This window comes from Prionailurus bengalensis, chromosome C1, assembly GCF_016509475.1.
Source record: "Prionailurus bengalensis isolate Pbe53 chromosome C1, Fcat_Pben_1.1_paternal_pri, whole genome shotgun sequence".
In the NCBI taxonomy this organism is placed as follows: domain Eukaryota; kingdom Metazoa; phylum Chordata; class Mammalia; order Carnivora; family Felidae; genus Prionailurus; species Prionailurus bengalensis.
In genome coordinates this window covers 119,075,835-119,097,033 of record NC_057345.1, presented here as the reverse complement: position 1 = coordinate 119,097,033, position 21,199 = coordinate 119,075,835, and the positions used below count along the sequence as shown (strand labels likewise).

The following is a 21,199-nucleotide window of genomic DNA, read 5'->3' as shown; positions in this document are numbered from 1 at the left end:
TTCTTATGCTTGAGGACCTTCATACTGGGAAGAGGGTATTCTTAGAGCACACATCAGTGTCTGGTCCCTGGAAGGTGTATTTCCTTTAAAAAGAGTAACTTTTGCTTTATAATCAGTTTCTTTTCTTTTTAAAAATTTTTTTTTAACGTTTATTTATTATTGAGAGAGAAAGAGAATGAGCATGAGAGGGGCAGAGAGAGGGAGACACAGAATCCGAAGCAGGCTCCAGGCTCTGCGCTGTCAGCGCAGAGCCCGAGGTGGGACTCAAACTCACAAACTGTGAGATCATGACCTGAGCCCAAGTCGGACGCTCAACCCGCTGAGCCACCCAGGCGCCCTTTTATAATCAGTTTCTAAAAAATTTTGAGCGTACGGACAGCGCTAAGTGCCCCATCATGTCGGTGTTCCGATAAGGGTAAAGTTGGCTCTTCAAAACTGAGCATAAGGCCCTCAGGCCTGGTGGCCCTACAGGGCTCTGATGCCTTGGGGGCTCTGAGGAGTCAGTGGGCCTCCTCCTCAAAAGCAATAAGTATGACCTGCGTGTCCTGCTACCGTTGTGTGTTTTGCACGTCTGCTGTCCTGTCCTTACCTCCACCCTCATCTAGAATATAACCTAGAACGGTAGGAGTCAAGTGCTGCCCTGAAGACAGTTTGTCACCAGTTCATAGTAAGATAAATACAAAAATGCGATTAAGTAGGTAGAACCTTTTAGAGAAATTTAAGAGAAATTAATTTCTATTGGAATTTAACAAAAAAATTGGCATTTGTATTCTATTATTATGTGTTCGTTTTCCCATTTACTTTCTAGTAATTTATTTTTATTTATATTTTGCAAAAATATTCGGCCATGACAGATTTGTTCTTCACCCTAGGCGGTTTGAGAAGTGCTAATGGGGGCACCTGGGTGGCTCCGTCAGTTAAGCGTGTCAGACTCTTGATTTAGGCACAGGTCATGATCTCATGGTTCCCGAGATTGAACCCCGTGTGGGGCTGTGCTGACATTGTGGAGCCTGCTTGGGATTCTCTCTGTCCCTCTCTGACCCTCCCCTGTTGGTGCCCTCTGTCTCTCAAAATAAATAAACAAACATTAAAAAAAAGTGTGGATGGAGATGGCAGAGATCCCTGTTTTGCATGGATGCTGTATTAGCTTTGGTGCCTGTCCAAATGGGAGCTGTGGGTCTCAACCCTACTGCACAGTAGAATCACCTTGGCAGCTGAAAAAAAATCTTTATCTATATCCACATCTGTAAGAGGACCCTGGGCTCCACTCTGACCAATTAAGTGAGAATAGAGTGGGATCAGAGTGGGGCAAAGTCTTCTGTACTTTTTTTTTTTTAATTTCTCTTAACGTTTACTTATTTTTGAGAGATAGAGTGCAAGCGGGGAGGGGCAGAGAGTGAAGGAGACACAGAATCTAAAGCAAGCTCCAGGCTCCCAGCTGTCAGCACAGAGCCCAATGCAGGGCTTGAACCCACAAACTGTGAGATCATGACCTGAGCCGAAGTCAGACGTTTAAACGGTGGAGCCTCAGGTGCCCCAACTCCTCTGTATTTATTAAAAACTTCCTTCGGGAAAGAAGGAACATACTTAAAGATCATAAAAGCCATTTATGAAAAGCCCAAAACTAATATCATCCTCAATGGGGAAAAACTGAGAGCTTTTTCCCTGAGATCAGGAACATGACAGGGATGCCCACTCTCACCGCTGTTGTTTAACATAGTGCTGGAAGTTCTAGCATCAGCAATCAGACAACAAAAGGAAATCAAAGGCATCAAAATTGGCAAAGATGAAGTCAAGCTTTCGCTTTTTGCAGATGACATGATATTATACATGGAAAATCCGATAGACTCCACCAAAAGTCTGCTAGAACTGATACATGAATTCAGCAAAGTTGCAGGATACAAAATCAATGTACAGAAATCAGTTGCATTCTTATACACTAACAATGAAGCAACAGAAAGAGAAATAAAGAAACCGATCCCATTCACAATTGCACCAAGAAGCATAAAATACCTAGGAATAAATCTAACCAAAGATGTAAAGGATCTGTATGCTGAAAACTATAGAAAGCTTATGAAGGAAATTGAAGAAGATTTAAAGAAATGGAAAGACATTCCCTGCTCATGGATTGGAAAAATAAATATTGTCAAAATGTCAATACTACCCAAAGCTATCTACACATTCAATGCAATCCCAATCAAAATTGCACCAGCATTCTTCTCGAAACTAGAACAAGCCATCCTAAAATTCATATGGAACCACAAAAGGCCCCGAATAGCCAAAGGAATTTTGAAGAAGAAGACCAAAGCAGGAGGCATCACAATCCCAGACTTTAGCCTCTACTACAAAGCGGTAATCATCAAGACAGCATGGTACTGGCACCAAAACAGACACATAGACCAATGGAATAGAATAGAAACCCCAGAACTAGACCCACAAACGTATGGCCAACTCATCTTTGACAAAGCAGGAAAGAACATCCAATGGAAAAAAGACAGCCTCTTTAACAAATGGTGCTGGGAGAACTGGACAGCAACATGCAGAAGGTTGAAACTAGACCACTTTCTCACACCATTCACAAAAATAAACTCAAAATGGATAAAGGACCTAAATGTGAGACAGGAAACCATCAAAACCCTAGAGGAGAAAGCAGGAAAAGACCTCTCTGACCTCAGCCGTAGCAATCTCTTACTCGACACATCCCCAAAGGCAAGGGAATTAAAAGCAAAAGTGAATTACTGGGACCTTACGAAGATAAAAAGCTTCTGCACAGCAAAGGAAACAACCAACAAAACTAAAAGGCAACCAACGGAATGGGAAAAGATATTTGCAAATGACATATCGGACAAAGGACTAGTATCTAAAATCTATAAAGAGCTCACCAAACTCCACACCCAAAAAACAAATAACCCAGTAAAGAAATGGGCAGAAAACATGAATAGACACTTCTCTAAAGAAGACATCCGGATGGCCAACAGGCACATGAAAAGATGTTCAGCGTCGCTCCTTATCAGGGAAATACAAATCAAAACCACACTCAGGTATCACCTCACACCAGTCAGAGTGGCCAAAATGAACAAATCAGGAGACTATAGATGCTGGAAAGGATGTGGAAAAACGGGAACCCTCTTGCACTGTTGGTGGGAATGCAAATTGGTGCAGCCGCTCTGGAAAGCAGTGTGGAGGTTCCTCAGAAAATGAAAAATAGACCTACCCTATGACCCAGCAATAGCACTGCTAGGAATTTATCTAAGGGATACGGGAGTACTGATGCATAGGGCCACTTGTACCCCAATGTTCATAGCAGCACTCTCAACAATAGCCAAATTATGGAAGGAGCCTAAGTGTCCATCAACTGATGAATGGATAAAGAAATTGTGGTTTATATACACAATGGAATATTACGTGGCAATGAGAAAAAATGAAATATGGCCTTTTGTAGCAACGTGGATGGAACTGGAGAGTGTGATGCTAGGTGAAATAAGCCATACAGAGAAAGACAGATACCATATGGTTTCACTCTTATGTGGATCCTGAGAAACTTAACAGGAACCCATGGGGGAGGGGAAGGAAAAAAAAAAAAAAGAGGTTAGAGTGGGAGAGAGCCAAAGCATAAGAGACTGTTAAAAACTGAGAACAAACTGAGGGTTGATGGGGGGTGGGAGGGAGGGGAGGGTGGGTGATGGGTATTGAGGAGGGCACCTTTTGGGATGAGCACTGGGTGTTGTATGGAAACCAATTGGTCAATAAATTTCATATATATAAAAAAAATAAAATAAAATAAAATAAAATAAAATAAAATAAAAATAAAAAAATAAAAACTTCCTTAGTGCTTCTAATGTGAGGCCAGGGAGGAGAATCCTTAATGTGGGTGGTAACCAATCAATGACCACAGGTTGAATGAATGACCAAGACATGTCAGCCAGTCAATAGCACATCTAAAAATGCTGTGCCAGGTGCATGCTACAAAGGCATTAAGATTAATCAAGATTTTCTAATCTGTTGTTAAAGCTCCTATGGATAAAGCCAACACATAAAAAAAGAGTATAGACCATTAAAACCGCAGTATTCATCTACAAATAAAGGAACATTTATACATTATGGGGATGAGCCCATCTTTTCCTTTTTCTTTTCTTCTTCTTCTTCTTCTTCTTCTTCTTCTTCTTCTTCCTCCTCTTCTTCTTCCTCTTCTTCCTCTTCTTCTTTTCTTTTTTCTCTTCTTTTTCTTCTTCTTCTTCTTCTTCTTCTTCTTCTTCTTCTTCTTCTTCTTCTTCCTTAAACATACAGCACATCCAATAATATTCCTCCTGATGGGAGATTCCTCAGGCTAGTTCCTCCCATTTGGTCACAGAAGCCACTAGATGTCACTCAAGGTCCCTCAGGCTTCCCTCTCAAGGCTCTGCCCAGCCTTCAATTCTCCACCAGATCATTTCATCTCCAAATCTTGTCCCTGCAGTCCACGCTCCCAGTGGAAGCCAGGCAAAACCTAAGGCACAATGTGTCTAGTCATCTGGTCTCCTTTCACTGATTTCCCTAGCCTCCTGGGCCCATCTCATCCCTTCTTTTATTGGAGAATAACAACTGAGGGCTGATTATAGACCAGACATTACCAAACCAGACCAGTCTGTGAGGAAATAATGGTGAGCCATGGTTCCTGCCCTCATGGAGTTTAATCTATGAAAGCACTTCTACGATTTTGTACTGTTTTATTTACTTCTTAATTCTCCCACAGACCAGAGGCACTCAAACTTTTTGGCCACACACCTAAAGGAAGAAAGACATCTTACATCGCAACCTACATACACACAAAACACACAAACATGCAACCAAAGTTAAAGTTTCACAGTACTGTGTTTACCTTCACTTTGTGTGATGCGCTCTATTTTCTAGCCTAATTCATTTCCTTTTTTCAAGATTCTAGTTATGGTCTACCACCCTGATTTCACAACTCATTTATAAGTCACAACCTAAGAATGAAAAACACTTGCCTTGAGGGCACGGGCCACCTCTTACCTATATTCTAGATGCCTAACAAATAGTAGGTGAGCAATACACGATTGTTGGTTTTTTATGAATGAAAATTATGAGAACAAATTTGCATTAGTATTTAAGTTAAGAAAACAAATAAAAATAAATCAAGAAAACTTAGATACAGGTTAAGTGCCTTATATGGATAATGTCCAAAGAATGTACTTATATATACAGATTATATTCACATATAACTACAAATAATATTTTTTCTGACAATATACAAATTATACACTAAGCACACCATATGTACTGTCAATGTAATTTAATATTGTGGTTATAATCTAAGATTCATGTATTTTATTTTATTTATTTTTGTTTTAAGATTTTATTTTTTTTTTAATTTTTTTTTCAACGTTTATTTATTTTTGGGACAGAGAGAGACAGAGCATGAACAGGGGAGGGGCAGAGAGAGAGAGGGAGACACAGAATCAGAAACAGGCTCCAGGCTCTGAGCCATCAGCCCAGAGTCCGACGCGGGGCTCGAACTCCCGGACCGCGAGATCGTGACCTGGCTGAATTCGGACGCTTAACCGACTGCGCCACCCAGGCGCCCCTAAGATTTTATTTTTAAGTAGTCTCTATACCCAATGTGGGCGGTCAAACTTACAACCTGGAGATTGAGAGTTGCACGCTCCACTGACTGAGCCAGCCAGGTGCCCCTGGCTCACGTATTTTGTATTCATATAGTTAAAAACATGTTCATCTTGGAAAAAGAAGTCATGAGGTGAAATTAACTTTTTTTTTCAGGTATTAAAACTGATTAGAGATTCTAATGGCTAAAAAGCATGGCATTAGAGATCATGGCATGATGTGATGTGTTTTGGGGTCTGGGAGGGAATGGTCAAGAAAAAATTCTTAGGGCACCCGGGTGCCTCAGTCGGTTAAGCTTCTGACTTCGGCTCAGGTCATGATCTCACAGTTCCTGGGTTTGAGCCCTGTGTCGGGCTCTGTGCTGACAGCTCAGAGCTTGGAGCCTGCTTTGGATTCTGTGTCTCCCTCTCTCTCTGCTGCTCTCCCACTCACGCTCTGTCTCTCTCAAATTCTGTGTCTCCCTCTCTCTCTGCTGTTCTCCCGCTCATGCTCTGTCTCTCTCAAAAATAAATAAACATTAAAAAAATTTTTTTTTAATAAAAAAAAAGAATTCTTGAGACGTTTTTGGTGCAAAAAGAGTGGTTTTATTAAAGCACGGGGACAGTACCTGTGGGCAGAAATAGCTGCCCTGGGGTTGTGAGGAGTGACTGTATATACTTTTAAGTTGGGAGGGGGTGAGGGATAGTTTAAGTCTCTAAGGAATTTGGAAGCAAGGTTGTGAGGACTTTGAGGGGCTGGCTGTTGTTAGGAAAAGGTCATTTACTACTGTCTAGTAAAACATTAGTCACGAGTCCCTTCAGATGTATAACAGTGGGCCATATGATTGGAGGATGATTGCTAACATATATCTTGGGGGGCAGGTAGAGATAAAAGAAGTTTCCAAAGGAATTTCTATATGTTAAAGAAGATTTACAGGATCCTGGAGATCCGGCCAATGTCAGGTTAAGGTTGCCTTTTGCCCTTAGCAAAGTATTAATATTGAGGCAGCTGAGCTCCTTGAAGAAGGTCACTCTATCTCAGGTACTTGTAGGCGGGCTGCAAGTTGTAAGGAAATTTAATTTTTTCTACATTTCTTTTGCTTTTGTTCTCCACATCATGGCACGCAGGATAGTGGCCTCCAAAGATGTTCACACCATCTGCACAGAATGATAATGTGAATACGGTAGCTTGCATAGCAAAACGGACTTTGGAGATGTGGTTAAACTAAGGATCTTAAATGGGAGGGTGATCCTGGACTGTGTGGATGTGTCCAGCGTAATCACAAGGGTCCTCATCCAAGGGGGGTACGGGTGTCATGGAAGACGCAGGGATGAGGAGACAGAGATGTGAAGATGCGAGCTCCTGGGTCTGAAGATGGAGGGAGGGGCCATGAGCCAAGGAGCGCTTCAGCCTCAAGGAGCTGGAAAAGACAAGAGATTTCTCCTCCAGAAATAACATAGTCTATCAATCCATCTTGGACTTCATATGCCCAGAATTGTGACATAATAAGTGTGTGTTGTTGTAAGCCGCCAAAGTTGTGGTAATTTGTTAATGGCTTCTTCAAGAAGATTGCTATTGGGACAAGTGGATAGCTATGAAAAAAAATGAAGCGGGATCCCTATTTCTTTCCACTAGCATTATTTCCAGAGGGTCATAGATTTAAGTATTTTAAAAAAGAGGAAAAACAACCGTAAGTATTAGAAGAAAATATGTTTTTGTTTTTGTATTGATGAAAATACAAAACCCAGAAACAATAAGAGGTTGAAAACAGCAACTCACGCGCAGTTGGTGGGCGCAACTTGGCAATATTTATCAAAATTAAACATGCCCGTATACTTCAACCCAGCAATTGCATTTCTGTCTTAAAGAAATACTTTGGGGCACCTGGGTGGCTCGGTTGATTAAGCATCTGACTCTGGATTTTGGCTCAGGTCATGATCTCAAGTTTCATGGGGTCAAACCCCGTGTCAGGATCTGCATTGACAACACAGACCCTGCTTGGGATTCTCCTCCCCCTTCTTCTGCCCCTCTCCTGCTCTCTCTCTCAAAATAAATAAACAAATTTTATTTTTATTTATTTATTTAAATGTTTATTTATTTTTGGAAGAGAGAGCACAAGTTGGGGAGGGGCAGAGAGAGAGAGGGAGACACAAAATCTGAAGCAGGCTCCAAGCTGTCAGTGCAGAGCCCGACACAGGGCTGGAACCCAAGAACCATGAAATCATGGCCTGAGCCAAAGTTGGATGCTTAACTGACTGAGCCACCCAGGCACCCCTAAATAAACTTAAAAAAATAAAATAAAAGAATACTTTGTGGGGCTCCGGGGTGGCTCAGTCGGTTGGGCGGCCTACTCTGCTCAGGTCATGATCTCACAGTTCATGAGTTCGAGCCCCACGTTGGGCTCTGTGCTGACAGCTCAGAGCCCAGAGCCTACTTCAGATTCTGTGTCTCATGCTGTCTCTTCCCCAGCCCAACTCAAACTCTGTCTCTATGTCTCTGTCTCTGTCTCTGTCTCTATCTCTGTTTCTCTCTCTCAAAAGTAAATTAACATTAAAAAAATACTTTGTTATATGTACAAAGTTTTCTTGTACATGAAATGAAAGTGTTCTTTATAGCATTGTATGCAATAGCAAAGAACTGGAAATGACCTAACTGCCCATTTTTAGACAAGATTAAATACACTATGGCGCAGCCTTTAGAGTGACAGATATCTATATGTTTTATTAGGTACATTTATAAGTGAAATATTGTATGTATAGCATAATCCCTTATACGTAGGGGGAAAGATATACATTTAGCTTACAGATGTGGAGAAAATTCTAGAAGTATACACAAGAAACTGTTAGTAGTACTTACCTTTAGAGAGTGCGAAAGCAGGAGGAAGTCTTGGATTTTTTAAAGTTTTACATTTTTCTATATAGTTCTTGATCCCAGGGATTGTCAACATGGTTCTTCTGCTGCTTTAGAAAGGAAAGAAGGAAGAAAGAATTGCTAGCAAGCGAAGAGGAGAAGGTAATTTTGACAGAGTGATCAAATCTGGGCCAACTGCTTCAGAGATACATGCTATCTAATTTTCAAAAATAAGTTTTTTTTTAAAGCATATTTAAAGCAGCTCCATGATTAAAAGAAGCCCAAGGCACAGAATTCTGAACTTGTTGGAAAAATATATGATGCCTCCTTAAAGGTTTAAACTCTATAAATTGTTTTGTTTCAGTTTGTTATTCCTCTTTTTTTTTTGAAAGAGGGGGCAGAGAGAGAGGGGGAGGAGCAGAGGGAAAGGGAGAAAGAGAATCTTAAGCAGGCTCCACACCCAGTGCAGGGTGGGGGGCCAACTCAGGGCTCCATCTCATGACTGTGAGATCATGACCTGAGTCGAAATTAAGAGTCAGACCCTTAACTGACTGAGCCACCCAGGCGCCCCACTTTAAGTTATTCCTGAAGATTCCAGACAGGTAAAAAGATGGAATTCCCCCTTTGTCCCTTCGTTGTCAGTCGAAGGCAGGTAGAAATCCAATTAAAAAATTTTTTTAAAATATTTTATTTATTTTTTGAGACAGAGAGAGAGAGAGCGTGTGTGAGTGGGAGAGAGGCAGAGACAGTGGAGGACAGAGCATCCGAAGCAGGCTCTCGGCTCTGTGCCGACAGCAGCAAGCCTGACGCGGGGCTTGAACCCACAAACCGTGAGATCACGACCTGAGTAGAAGTCAGATGCTCAACAGACTGAGCCCCTAGATATCCAATTAAGGTCACATGTCAGAAAGCAGGTATTTGAAAGCTTGTATACCTTGTATGTTCCACTTCATCAGCTTAGGCAACAAAATCAAGTCACTTCAAGTCATGTGTTCTTTAATGTTAAAATTCACAGTCAGTACCCTGAGGTCTACCTAGCAAGCCTAGTCCAGATTTCCCTTGGGGTTCTCCTTCCTAGATATCTCCACTGACCTAAGGATCACTTATTTCTTCCAAAGGGATCCTCCCAGGTTGCTGATGGCAGGGTGGCTGAGCCACAGCGCCCAGTCCTTGTGTCCTTCATTCTCTGTTGCCTTATGGCTGCCAGAGGTCACTGCCACGGTCCAGGCGCATGGCTTGGCTGCACAGGCTAGAACAAATGCCCATTCCTTCTTGGCTGTGGCTACCCAGGGTTAGAAGAGGTCCTAACGTCAACTACACAGTGCAAAAAGGCCAGTCCTCCCCTGCCAACACCCTTCAAGTGTGGACACAACACTTGCTCTCACTCTCCCAAAGCACAGCCAAGGGCAGGCTGCAGACAAGGGAAAAAAAAAAAAATCACAGTCAATAGCAGTGTCTGCCAATATCTAGCAATGTTTGGGGCCACTCTGAAATGCAAAGAAAGATCTTGCTAACTCTCAAATGTAAAATTAAATCACTTAAATTATGTTCTTAATCATGGATAAACATAAGATTAGGTATAAAGTCCTTATTCTCACAGCTGTGAGCTTTTTTACACCTATAAACTAAACAATTTTGCAAATTAAATCAACAAAATTAAAAATTCAATTAATATCATGCATGTAGTGTAGTAGATGATGTTGTTTTGCTGAAATTAAAGTGTCCCTTGTGATGAGAAGATGGAACTCACTGCTATGGCATGGGTTTATAAAGGCATGCTTATAATCAACTGAATTATCCCTACATTCTTCTCTGTTTGAATTTTTGTGAAACTTTTGTATGTTGTGCCATGAGGATGCTTGATCTTCACTTAGGCAGAACGTTGTCATCTCCACAAGAAGTACTCTACTTTTTTTGTTTGTTTATTTATTTATTTTGAGAGATCACCAGCAGGCGGGGGGGGGGGGGGGAGGCAGAGAGAGAGAGAGAAACAGAATCCAAGCAGGCTCTGTGCTGTTGGCACAGAGCCCAATGTAGGGCTTAAACCCACGAACAGTGAGATCATAACCTGACTTGAAACCAAGAGTCAGGCACTTATCCGACTGAGCCACCCAGGCGCCCCAAGAAGTACTCTACTTTTTTCTCATTTGCCCAAGAAAATTAAAGTTACAGTTCTCGGTGCCAAATATGAAATCAGGTGGCAGTGTTTGGTTACAAAGTGGTCATCAAAATGATCTAGAATAGGCATATATTAATTTTTAGAGATTGTAATTTAAAGATGAGCAAAAATTTACATATTTTTGTAGAGAATTTACAGTATGTATGATTTCATTTGTATGACATGTCCAGAGTAGGCAAACCTATACAGGCAGAAAGTAGATTAGTGGTTGTCAGGGGCTGGTAGAGGAGGGAGTGAAGAGTGGCTGCTAATGGGTATGAGAGGTTTTTGGGAGTGATGATGTTGTGGAAGTAGATAGTGGTGATGGTTGCACAACTCTGCAAATATACTACAAAGCACTAAACTGTACACTTTATTATTATTATTTTTTAAGTGTTCATTTAGTTTTGAGACACACACACACACACACACACACACACACAGAGCATGTGCAGGGGAGGGGCTGTCAGCACAGAGCCCGACACGGGGCTCAAACCCACGAACCGCGAGACCATGACCTGAGCCCAAGTTGGCCGCCTAACCCACTGAGCCACCCAGGTGCTCCTGTACACTTTAAAAGGATGAGTGTTATGGTATGTGAATTATATATCAATTTTTTAAAATGTTTATTTTTGAGAAAGAGAGGGAGAGGGAGAGAGACAGAGTGCACATGTGCAGGGGAGGGGCAGAAAGAGAAGGAGACAGAGAACCCTAAGCAGGCTCTGCACTGACGGCAGAGAGATGCAGGGCTCGAACCCACAAACCGTGAGATCATAATCTGAGCTGAAGTCAGATGCTTAACTGACTAAGCCACCCAAGTGCCCCATATATATCAAGTTTTTAAAGAATGACTTCATAATTTTCCCAAAGAACAGTAGATGGATATGAGTCTTACATTTGTTTATCTAAAGGTCTCATTCTATGGAGGTTCCCACAACAAAAAAAATGTCTCCTTCAACCCCTCCAACGTGGAGACTCCAGCTTTATTTATATTACAAGTTTGATACAAAGATGATTGCCCTCAATGGGTTATCAGGTAGTAGTGGCAATAAGGCCCATACAAGCATAAGTATCCTATTAAAAACAGAAGGGAGGTATAAACCAAGAACTACACATGTCAAAGGAGGAAGGAATTCTTACTTCTGGTGGAAGTCCCACATGACCTTAGGTCGGAAGGATGACTGGATGTTGGTAGGTGGAGATGAAGTGAAGAGCATTTTAGTAGGGGGAATAGTATGAACAAAGGCATGGAAAAAGGAGAGCTAGAGGCAGGAAAACATATTTGGGGGAGGATGAATGAACACTTGCTGGAACTAAGCTCTGGGAAGGACAGTCAGTAGAAGAGGTAAAGCAGGAAAAATATGGACTGACAAGCTGTCTTTTTAAAATGCAGGCATGCGAAGGAGAAGAGAGTCAATAGAAATCGCTGTCTTTCACAGATCTGTATAAATTTACAAGATTTCATCTTGTAAAAACCTGTCCTGATTAATAAAGAGGCATTTTGTTGGCTTGGAGACAAAGCGCTGCTTGAAAGAACGCTTGTGTGACCTCGGCTCTGGTGGGGTACTGAAGCTAAGAGCAAGGAAGAGCAAGAAGGCACCAGGCTACAGGAAAGGACAGGGACAAAAATGATTGCAAAAAGAAAGTGCGACGGTCCCCAAATCCCCCCTCTCATCATTTCAGCTGAGATCACCCAGCCCGTAGGCATCTGTCTTATCACAAATAAGTTTGTACCATCAGTAAAATATGAATGCACGTGGCTAAAACCCCTGGTGTGATAACACCAAATTCATATGTGTTATCATGATGAGTTAATTCAATTTTTAAAAGCACACCGCTCCTGGCACACAGAAGGCACCCAGACGTTTGTTTCGTAAAAGAACATTGTTTGTTCTTTGTTTTAGAGTCTATATTTAGGAGAGGAAATGATTCAAAACTACATCCTAAAACCTGTATCCTCTATCAGCACTGAAGTTGGGACATTTGGGGCCCAGAGGTCCGGTTTTCCCCTTTAAAACTTAGGTTTCTGCTCCTCGGCCGGTCCCTTAGGTCAGTAGGTCCAGCAGGGGTCGCAGTTCAAGTAACCAATCGCTGCTGGGGCATGGGGCGGGGCCACAGCGCCCCGCCCCCTCCTCCCAGCCCTCCCTCCCCAACCTACCCAGGTCCGGCCTCCTTCGCACCTGCGTGTCCCCCACGCTCGCGCGCGGGTGCAACCTCTCCTGTCGGCTCTAGCTGGGAGGGTTTTTGGCCTCCCCTCTCGCGAGATCGCCTCCAGTTGCGGCCGCCGCCGCTCCTGGCCGCTGAGTGGCGGCGTCTGCGCAGCCGCCATGTTCGGTTGCTATGCTGTGGCCTGGGAGACGGGGTGTGCTTGAGGGAGGAGGAGGAGACGGAGGAGGAGGAGGAGGAGGAGGAGGAAGAGGAGGAGGAGAAGGAGGGGGGAGGTTGAGCTCCTCTTGCACTCTCACACACAAACGCTGCCCCGGATTACCCGCCCGCTCGCACCGCGCTGCGCGCTTTTCCGCTCCTCGCGGCCCCCCCACATTGTTCTCTCAGGACTCCTGGGTCCCCGGGGGCTGAATTCCGGGCCTGAGTCGGGGACAGGAGAGACTTGGCTTTGGCCGAAGGGTCCGAGGTTTGGGGCCAGGCCCCCCGCCCCGGGGCTCCCCTCCCCCACGGCACTTTGGGGGTGTGTGGATTATCTCATCCCCGCAGGGAGGTGGGAGAGCGCGCCGGCCGCCCGCCTCCCTCCCGCCTCCCCGGCGGCGCCGGCCCGCTGCAGCCCCGCAGTATGAGGTGGTGCTGGCGGCTCGGGGCCGTGGCGCGGCCGCTGCGGCGGCGGCTGCTGGGGGGGCGCTGAGGGAGCCCCCGGGAGCCGCGCGGCGGACGCGCTTCGCCCCGGCGCGCCCGGGCCTCGAGGCTTTTCTTCTCCAGCCGAGAGGACGCGGCTGTGCACCGAAGGTAAGAGGCTCTGGGGTTCCGGCCGGCGTCTCGGCCCTGCGAGGCGCGCGAGGCTGTTACCTGGGTGTGGGAGGCGAGCCAGGTAGGGCAAGCCGGAGGCACTAGGTTGATTTCAGAGAAGGGGAAAAATGATGCTTGTACCCCCGCCTCCCTTTCTTCTCGGGACCTCTGCTCCCGCAGCTCCTGGGGTTAGTGTTGGAATCTGTTAACGGGTGAGCGAAGGGAGAAGGGAGAAGGGGATGGAATCGGTGCGGAGATGGAATGTTCCACAGTACCTAAACTCTAGGTAAGGTTTTGGAATCTTCTGAGTTTTCCATCGTTGGTAGGCTTCCTTTTTGGTTTTGTTTCTGTTTTTTAATGGGCTCATGTGAGTGCTTCTTGCTTCTGCTGCATGGGCAAACTGTCTCTACCGTTGAAGTTTTAAGCCTCTTGTGATTCTACCGGTATATACTTGTGTTTAGGAATCTGTAGTTGGGCCAAAAAAAAAAAAAAAGTTGAGATGTAGCTAAGTAGACGATGCCGATGCATTTCCCAAGGTTTCCTTAGGATGGAACAGTTTACAGTTGCAAAGATACATGTATCGGTGTTTCTGCGAAATTTGAAATGGGAGGCTTTTATGTGTAGGGTTACCTTATATTGTGACACCAGTACAGACAACGAATTGTAGGCTTTTCAAGCGCTTGTTCGGGGGAACCTGTATATCTGCAATGTACTAACTGCTTTTAAATCAGAGTTGGAGTAATATTAGGTTTATGTGACCAGATTGTGGGTCTAGCTGAAACAGTACAGCTTAAAACGTGTTTATGGGGGCGGGGGGGAACCTAACCCAAAAGCCAACATATCCGACTTATAAATGATGATTTAAGGGAAAAGGTCATGGAACAGTAAAAGCCCAGATTTTTTACCCTAATTTTTGAACCTTAACGTGTCAAAGAAAAAAAATTATTTTTCATTTTTTTTAAGGGAGGAGGAACTGACCTTAAATGATTGCTCAGTCCAAGGTGTGCTTGCTTACTGGAGTAGAGCTAGATGTATCAGTTAGATCTTGAATTTGATGAATATAAATTCAACCTATAGATTTTTTTCAAAAAAGATTTTTCATAAGCAGAAGTTTGTGTATTGTATAGAACTTCTTTACTGACTCATAATAAAAGAGTGTGGTCTTTTGTCGATCCCACCATTTTTTGTCAGAATAAATTTATGCTCCAGTTACCACAAAGCTGTTTTTATGTCTCTGTTTTGTTTGTTTGTTTGTTTTTAATGACACACATATCTTTGTTACCGTTTTTCACTGAAACATGTGTGGTCTCATATTCTCATGTTCTTGAGTGGTTTGGTTTATAAGAAGAAAATCATAGTCTCTTAGTACATGGAGATATTTATGATTCAGCTAATCTGTTTTAAACATTTGGCCAGGAGCTAAACACAAGGAGCCATGACTATTTTGTCGTATTTATTAATGTTGAGTAGGCTGCAGTTTATTAAGTTGGAAAATCACACGTTCTTCAAAAGTAGTAATGGAGAGGATGTAACTTTCTTATTGCCTGCTTTCTAACCTGCTTAGCTTCTGGGCTGTGGGTACAGAATTGTTTCATGCTTGGTTTTTTATGTTCTAACTGAATATCTTTTAAAATGTCCCTACTAACTTTGTTACTTCAAATTTGTGACACCCAATTTCTAATTTAGGCTAGGCATAAAACCAGCATTGATTGAACACACTTGCTAAAAATACTTTCTGGGTCAGATGTACTTAGAATGCAGCCTCAGGAAAATTCATTTGACCTATTCTAATGTGACCAACGTACACTTCATTATTATTGAAGGACTTTAAAAAATTACAGACTGTCACAAATTAGGTTTCATCGGTTCAGGCATAGAAGCCTAACTGTTTTCAATGTATAAAGTACTTTATGTAGGATAGTAATAAAGACTTTTTTTATCAAAAAAAAATTTATGTGACTCCCCCCCCATTGAATATTGTTAATCTTTATGATTTGTATATTCAAAATATTTTAGTTTTGTCTAAAAAAATTATTTGAGTTGTAAAGTGACAGTACAAGGTGCAGTGTTATCTCTTTGGCATTTATTTGACTTATTCTGAACCCTTTATGGGGGAGCATTGGTCATGTTTTTGAGTAAATTATCTTTAAGGACTGAGGTAAGAGAATGCCAGATAAATTTCAAGGAGACACTGGGAGGACACTCCCCTGCCCCCCCTTTTGTGAGTTGATATGGTCCGTTTTAAGCAATAAGAAAGCTTTAAAAAAATACGTAGAAATCTTGTTTTGTGGATGTTTAAACATGACTGTTTAAAAGTTCTTTGATTTTTTTTGTGTTAGTTTTTAGGAGTGTAAAATTGGTGACCTCATGCGAAATGGCAAGTCTGTTTAACTATGTGGCTAAATATGAATTGTTGTCCCTACGTGAAATTTAGTATTGGTGGAAATTCACTGGCTACAAACTGAGTTGAATTTTGTTGTTTTTCTGGGTAAACGCATGCATGATGTAAAATTTTTTATATGCTGTAGTCTAGATTTGTTAAACTTGTCAGTTTAGTAGATGAAGCTGTGAAGCCTTGAAGGTTAGTTTAACACGCTGGAAATCCTTTTTTATTACTGTTTACCTGGAAAGTATTGTAAGATGAAGGTGTTATTTCTTCATTTAATATTCAACTAATAGTACAGATGGTGATAAGGAATATAATGTAGAAGTACTGTAGAATCGTCTTTATTGGTGTGGAAGTTCAGGATCTGGGAACAGTGTAGTACATTTCTTTTCCTTTGCATGGTCAGTCAGTATAGTCGTATATACAACAGGGTGGGAAATAAGAGGGGATATTTATTACATTCTCTAAACTTTGTTAGAGGCATCTCCCTCCCCCACCTTCATTCTTCATTTTGTTACTCCTAAGTAGCAACGCTAGAAGAAAGGTGTAAGTATTTGAAAAAATTGGTAGGAACAGATGGAAAAGTAGGTGCTGTGGATTATCTTGAGGGGAAGATACTAATTTGGGCATTCTTGTGTTTGTATCTTTTAACCAAAAAGTTATATAGAGGAGTAGAAAGATAAAAGGATACACAAGGGAAATGTTTAATGTCCGTTACGCGCCATATAATGTAAAGGAGCATTTTGTGTTGTCTTACGTAGTCATCAAGTACAGTTTCTGAGGTAGGTATTATGAATTCCCTGCTTCCTCCCTCCCCCAAATGGGGTCAAAGAGCAATTAAATAACTAGGGCCACACTGCAATAAGTAGAATTGAAACTAGGTCTGTCTGACTCTGAAGCTTATTCTGAAGAATAAGCTGTCCAATTAAACTTTCTACAGTGATGGAAATACTCTTTTTCTGCACTGTCAGGTATGGTAGCCATTAATCATATGTGGCATGGAGCACTTGAATGTGACTGTCCTGCCTGAGGAACTGAATTTAAAATTGTATTTAATTTTAACCAGTTTAAATTTAAATAACCAGATGTTGCTAGTGGCTATAACATTGGATAGCACAGCTCTAGATCTTGCTGCCTAGAAAATCTGAGTTTTAGTATTGAATCTTCCACTAGTTTATATATGACATTAAGCAAATTATTTGATTTTGAGCCTCAATTTAATCCATTGGGAAAATGAAGAGGTTGTCACTGAAAAGATTATCTCCAGCGTCCCTTCTTGCTCTAGAGTTCTGTGATTCTTACTAAAATATACAGTGGCACTTAATATTTGAAAGCATTGTATCTGGAAGGATTCCTCTTACCAATATACTTACCCATTATTTAAACTTTTTTCTTTAGTTTTTCTTTTTCAGAAGGGTAATATGTATAAAGCACACATAATGGATAATGGATTCCCCCCTCCTGCCTCCGCCCTCCCCTCCAGTTATTAAGTATTGTTTAAATTCAAGGCAGTGCTTTCCTTGGAACAAAGTTTGAATTTTTTTTTTAATGTTTATTTTTGAGAGAGAGAGAGAGAGAGACAGCATGAGTGGGAGAGGGTCAGAGAGAGAGACAGAGAGAGAGGGAGACAGAGAATCTAAAGCAGGCTCCAGGTTCTGAGTTGTTAGCACAGAGCCTGACACAGGGCTTGAATCCATGAACCATGAGATCATGACCTGAGCTGAAGTCAGATGCCCCACCAACTGTGCCTCGCAGGCGCCCCTGAAGTTTGAATTTTTAAATATTTTTTTTGAATTTTTAAATTCTTATTTCAGCATGCCACCTTCCCATTTAAGAACGTGTCTGTTACAGTTCCCTGTTACTTATCTAATTAATTCCAAACATATCAACTTGGCCTTGAAGGCTTTCTACCCACTTCATCTCACTAACTTTGTTTCTCATTCTTGCTTAAAAAGAAAATACTCTTGTGTTTTCCTCTGCCCTTGTTTCCTCAGTTGAAACATTCCTGTCTCCGATTCATGTGCCCCCTCTTTAAGTCTTCCTCAAAATTCAGTCTTTTTTCCCTGGAAGAATGCTGCTTAATCCAGTCATGATCGACAAGTTTTCAATCCTAGTAATAAGCACCCTGGGCTTAATATATGATTTTTAAATATAGTTAGTTGAGTACATCCTTCTTAAGTTTTTACAACGTTACCTGTTCTGTGTCCTTAATAAAAATATATAAAAAAAATTAAAATGGGAGTTCTTTTTTACTGCCTCAGGAGTTCAGTTCATTGCCTAGCAATTCGGCTTCAAAGAGTCGCTAATATAAAAAAATGATACTGTCACAACATTCACCCTTAATTACCATTTAATAGATATTTTGTTTTTTTTCCAGGCAATTGTCCATACTTTTAAAATTAAGTTGTATGGTAGAGATACAGTTTTGAGTTTAATATATTTGAAACATATAGTAGAAGCATTGCAATGTAGGAAAAAGATGATAGACTTTGAAGTCACATTGATGTAGGTTGGAATCTGATCTCGAAAACTTTGGACAAATTATATAACCTTCAAGCCTACTTCCTTGTCTGTGAAACTAGGATAAGAATACTTGTCCTTGAATTGTTGTAATGATTAGGATAATATGTATAAAGCATGTAGTACTCTTTAAATAGAAAAGATGGTCAATAAATGGTAGGTGATCATATTTTTCTCATTTTCCCATTCCCATCATGAGTATAACTTAAACAATTGCTTAGCAGTTCAGATGATTTATCAATCAGGTGATTGATTTAGTCATTTACTTTTTGTTAAACATTTTGCTGTTTCTGAAATTTCTACTCCTATAATCTACAGTGAGTATCTCTGTGCTCATAGCTTGTTTATTTCCTCAGTTTAAAACTAGGATAATGGTCCAGTGGTATGAACATTTCTATGCCAGGTTTCTCTCAGAGAAATGGGCAATCTTGTTTTGGGAAAAAAAATGCTAATTTGATTGTAAAATTTTACCTTATGGTTTTAATTAATGTATTTTGGAAATTTTGGCTTATTGGGGGAATGACATAGTAAACACTCATTTATATGTGAATTAAACAAATATTTGAATGTCTGTTATAGGGATCAGTGGTATACAGGTAAATAGGACATGATTGTTGTCCTTGAGCTCTAATTCTAGGATGGTAACACATGTCAACAAACAATTACAATTCATAGTGACAAGTGTAATAAGATCTGGGGGAAATGAGATGTGGCATTTGAGCAGTGTCTTGGAGGACGGGTTGGAAGTGATCTGGGTAGAGAGAACAGCATGTACAAAATGTCAGAAGTATGAAAGGGTGCATAGTGTATTTGGAAAAATACAGGTTGTCTTGTATATGTGTGTCTTTGTGGGCTGGCTCTTGGTGTCTGATTTTGTGTGGAATCTGTGTTCCTGTATGTGTGTGTCGACTATGTGGATGAAACCTTCTGAGGGTCCTTATTTGGGCTTTGAGTGAAATTATAGTGAGAACTTTAGAACTTCCCAACTGGTGTGCCATGAATGGTTCACATGTGTGCCAGAGAGCGAGGTACCCATCAGGCTATTGGTCCTGGGCATATTGGAACCCCTAGATGGCTTCTTTTGACCTCCTATAGTGTTGGCTTATTCCAGTGTGCTAAAAATTATTTTCTTTGGTGCCAAGTTGGGAAAAGATTGGGAAAGGTACTGTGTTCTAGAGGCTCTAAGTATTGGCAAGTTTATGGTACCCACTCACCCCTGGCATTCCCACATGTAATAAAAAGTATAACCAATATCAAATCCTAAAATAAACACAAAGGAGATCAAATCAAAGTCCCCTTTTTAATCTGCCTTTCTTCTCTCCCCCCTCCTCCCCCCCCTCAGTAACTACTACTTCATTGTTTTGTGTGTGTGTGTGTGTGAAATATCTTTTTGGTACTCCTTTTAGGTGTACTTTTTGCTAGTGCCCTACACAAATGTTTAGTCTGCCTCTTAGGAAATCAGAATTTGCATTAGGGAGCAATTATCCATATTTAAATAATGGAATAAGATTAGATGTGGGTTTTGAAAGGTAACTCCTGACTTGTAGATAATGATGCAAGGATGTAAGGATGGTGCAAACATGAGGCTAGAGAGACCAGTTAGGATGCTCTTGCAGTGGTCCAGGTGAGAGATTATAGCTGGAAACGGGGAGATGAAAATGAGGATGTGGGACTAGAACCGAAAACTGATTAGGTAGTTTCACTAGAACTGAGTGTCCATTTGGATATAAGGGAAAGAGGAAAAGAGTTGATGATGATACCAAGATTTCTTCTTTGGGCAGCTCTAAGGCCAAATAATTTTTATTGTGTACGTACAGTGAGCCATGCATTTTGCTAGGCACAAGGTTGTCATGAATTCTTACTGAATTTTAAAAATTAATTTATTTTGAAATAATTTCAAACCTATAGAAAAGTTGCAAGAACAGCACAAAGAGCTCTTGAATCTCCTTCAACCAATTTTTTCCTTGAATTATTCTTACTAAAAATATTTTCCTTGAATAATTTTACACACACATACAGTATATACCATATATATACCATATGTGGTATATACTCTGTATATAGTGTATATACTGTGTGTGTGTGTACACAAGTTAAGCATGCAACATCTTTGTGCGTGGCTCGCGGTAGTGGGCCCAAGTGTGGCCTTTTCTTCCAGATGCCCAAAGAAGGAACTTTTGTCTTTGACCCTTTCTCTCTGCGATATCTTAGTGGATTCTCAAATTTTAGTGAGACTACCTAGTTATCTCATTTCTGGTCTCTCATTTTCATCCCTACTTCCAGCCATTTCAGAGGAATGTACCATTTTTTATTTCATTGGACTGTTTCTGAACCATTTGAGAGCAAGTAGCACACATGATGCCCATGGTAATCAGTGTGTCTTTACCAAAACCTGGATAGTCTCTTACATAATTACCAAATCAGACAGTTAACATTGATATAACAGTGCCTTCAGATTGCCAGATGCCATTCAGAATTTTCCAGTTGTCCCAGCAGTTTTTCTCTTTTCTTTTTGGTTTAGGATCCAACTTAGGATCTTACATTACATTTAATTATAATGTCTCTTTTTAGTCTCTTCAGTTTGAAACATTTCCTCAATATTTCTGTCTTGTATGACCTTGACCTTTTTTATTCTGAAAGATATCCCTTCACTTCGGTTCATCTGTTGGTTTGCTCATGTGTAGACTAAATGCGTTGTTGGCAGGAATACCATAGAAATGATGTGC

The 21,199-nt window shown here is 41.3% G+C and overlaps 1 protein-coding gene and 1 long non-coding RNA gene across 2 annotated transcripts in view; one reads left to right on the top strand and one right to left on the bottom strand.

Moving 5' to 3' along the window:
* Window positions 1-4,279: 4,279 nt before the first annotated feature.
* Window positions 4,280-8,732, bottom strand: LOC122479673. The gene is made up of 2 exons (XR_006296401.1): window positions 8,458-8,732; window positions 4,280-4,764 (listed from the first exon to the last, which is right to left on the bottom strand). It is a non-coding gene; the product is annotated as an uncharacterized LOC122479673 (long non-coding RNA).
* Window positions 8,733-13,077: 4,345 nt separating this feature from the next.
* The window catches only part of PTPN4 (protein tyrosine phosphatase non-receptor type 4), a 226,616-nt gene continuing 218,494 nt past the window's right edge, over window positions 13,078-21,199 (top strand). Inside the window, 1 exon segment of the mRNA XM_043576571.1 lies at window positions 13,078-13,567. The gene's annotated coding sequence lies outside the window, so the exon portion shown is untranslated.